The sequence below is a fragment of the Excalfactoria chinensis genome, chromosome 2, assembly GCF_039878825.1.
Source record: "Excalfactoria chinensis isolate bCotChi1 chromosome 2, bCotChi1.hap2, whole genome shotgun sequence".
In the NCBI taxonomy this organism is placed as follows: domain Eukaryota; kingdom Metazoa; phylum Chordata; class Aves; order Galliformes; family Phasianidae; genus Excalfactoria; species Excalfactoria chinensis.
The window spans coordinates 37,285,300-37,288,471 of record NC_092826.1 but is presented as its reverse complement, the minus strand read 5'-3'; positions in this window follow the sequence as shown (position 1 = coordinate 37,288,471).

Sequence of the window (3,172 nt, the reverse complement as noted above, 5' to 3'; positions counted from 1 at the left end):
GCCGCGAGAGCCACAGGCAGCGCTGCGGCGCGCCGACAGCAGGCGGGGCGGGGCGGGCCTCGGGCAGGGGGCGGGCCGCGGGAACGGCGCTCCTACCCGCCTCAGCTTGTGAGCGAGAGAGAAATAGCGCTGAGGGCACGGCGCGGGCTGCCAGGCAGGATAAAGAGCAATTCAATGAGCTGCTCGCTGCGTTGTCCTCTCCAATTCGCGATGCTCGTCAGCCCTGAGGAAAAACACCTTCCACGCAGCGTTACAGCCCAGCCCCTCGGCCTGCCGCCAGGAGTCATTCAGTCATTTTATGTTTTTGAGCTTACCCTCGGCTGTCCGTTACAGCACTTCGCTTTAAGCTGAAGGAAAATCCTTTCTTTCCTGAAGCCAGAAAGGTCTTCCAGAAAGTCTGACTATGAAGGGTGTGTCACGGAGGATTTTAGATGGCAATTTTCGATGAGGCTCAGGACTCAGGTCCAGTACAAGAGCAATGCAGACACAGCAGAAACCTTTACCTGAGCCCCGCGTTACACTGCAGGGTGCTAAACGCCTCCTGGTCTTCACAGTAGCCTTGTCTGTTCTCAACTGGGATATGTATTGATGAAGTTTGATGTAAATATACGATATGCACCATCAGTTAACTCGTCCATTAATTTGTTACCCTTAATTTTGTCATCAGGAGAAAAACAACAACAAAAATCCCAGCATCGTTTAACTACTTTCACAGCATTTAATTCAAGAAGGCAGTAGGTATAGCTGCAGGTTACATAAAGATGCCATGCAGATGATCCCCTGCTAAGATTCAGGAGGGCGTTCATGCATGCCCCTGGGCTCTATTATTAGTAAGCCTGTAATGCTACAGATGTCTGTAAACCAAGGGCTGGAAAATATACTTTGGAGAAGAGGTGAGATGAGCATTGTCCTTGAAATGACTCTCAGGAAAGCAAGGAGAACAAAGAGCACTGCCACTGCAACTACGTGCTGCGTGCTTTGCAGCAGGACTGCCTTCAGTTCTGAAGCCATATACAGACAGGTGCTTTTAAGGCACTTCTGCAGAGCACTCCGTGCACACAATGGTTGCAGCATCTGCCACTGGAAGGCCTAGGCATACACAGATATTACAAGTGCTAACATGTATTTGAGAGCTACGTGGGACCTTCCCAGAAGGTAGATCTAGCCCACAAACAGGACTAGCATAAAGAAAACATGTAGCTTTTTCCTTTGTGATGCACCCAAACATGAAAACTGAGGAACGTTCCTTTAGGAAAAAAAATGCCTTTCATTTCATGGACAGATTTTGAACAACAATCTTCACAACATGTAAAGGGCTGTGACAGTTCAGGTTTGGACTGTTTTGTCTAGAGGCAGTACTAAGATTCATGGATAGCTCTCCTAGCAGGGTGCATATACAAAATGCTGTAGAATACTACTGTATTCCTTTGTTATGGGACAGCATACTGAGAAATCAAGGGCAGATCAAACAGTAGCGCACAAAAATTTTGTAAGGAAGGATCTTTCAACTGATGCACTTCACATCCTCCATTTTCAAAACTAGCAACCCATGAGGAAAAGCTCCTCTAATTAGCTGTTAATGCAAGCATGCAAAATACAGAATAAGCAGCATTCCAAAGGGTGTTGTGGATCAACAGATTATACTCTTCGCGCCTCCCCTTTTTATTTTAGTGCTGTATGTAACAATGACTTAAATCTATCAAAACAGAATTGTAAAAGGTCTACATCAGCCAACAGATCCTTGCTCTGCACAGGAAAAGACCTAAAAGATCATCCAGCCCAACCATTCACCTATTACCAATAGCTCCCACTAAACCATGTCCCTCAACACAACATCCAATCGTTCCTTGAACAACCCCCCCAGGGCCAGTGACTCCACCACCTCCCTGGGCAGTCCATTCCAGTGCCTAACCAACCTTTCTGGGAAGTAATATTTCCTAATGTCCAGCCTGAATCTCCCCTGCCATAGCTTGAAGCCATTCCCTCTAGTCCTATCACTAATGACACGAGAAAAGAGGCCGACCCCCAGCTCACCACAACCTCCCTTCAGGTAGTTATAGAGAGCAATGAGGTCTCCCCTGAGCCTCCTCTTCTCCAGGCTGAACATTCCCAGCTCCTTCAGCCTCTCCTCATATGGCCTACTGTGCTAGCAGTATCATTTAAAAATGCTATTCTCAACTTTTCCAACTGAAATCAGTAATTGGAGGCATTTATAGATGAAAATTTAAGAAAAACATATATATATATATATATATATAAAGGGATTGTTATTACACTGTCACTCAGATGAGCAATGTCTCTATTCTGGAGACTATTCTATACTATAGATTCAAAGTACTCAAGTCTTTTAAAGACGTTTCACCCCACCCCCACATCATTTTAAGCACTACTTAGCAAATCATTTCAAGTATAAGCTAATTCAAGAGTTTGCTCACATTCACCACCAGTGAACATTCAAACTCTGTCTTTTGAAGTCCATCAACTCCCTCTGTTAACATATACAAGAAGCCTTTCAGAAAGGCTGAACTGCCTCGAGGAAAAGCTACCTTGTCTACACAGAAAAGCTGAACCTCACACTTTGATGCCTGAAGTGAAGTTGACTGTACCTCTCCAAACTGGACAAGAGTTTTTACAGAGATAAAAGGAAGCAACGTGTTGCTCTTTTGCAGTAACTGGAGCTAAAAGAAAACCATTATTTACTCGTTTATTTTGTGGATGTCAATTAAATCATGTTAGCACTTAAACTAAATCAGTTTTAATGAGTTACATCAAAGGCACATTTCACTCAAAGAGAATTAATAAAACCTGTTGTCCCAAAGGCAAGTGGCAGTAATGTCAGCGGCAAGCAAAGAAAATCCATCTTTTCTTCTACACCTATTCTTCTTCTTCAAAGAATCCCATTTGCAAACTAATGAGTTGACATTATGAAAATGCTGTTCCCTTCTTCATTTACCACACCAGTGGTCTCATACCGTATTGGATAAGGTTTAGTACAATATTACACAGAATTGTAGGGGCTGGAAGAGACCTCTGGAGGCCATTGAGCCCAACATCCTTGCTAAAGCAGGTTCCCTACAGTAGGTTGAACAGGAAAGCATCCAGGCAGATTCTGAATATCTCCAGAGAAGCAGACAGAGAAGCCTGTTCCAGAGTGTTCTGTCACCCTCACAGT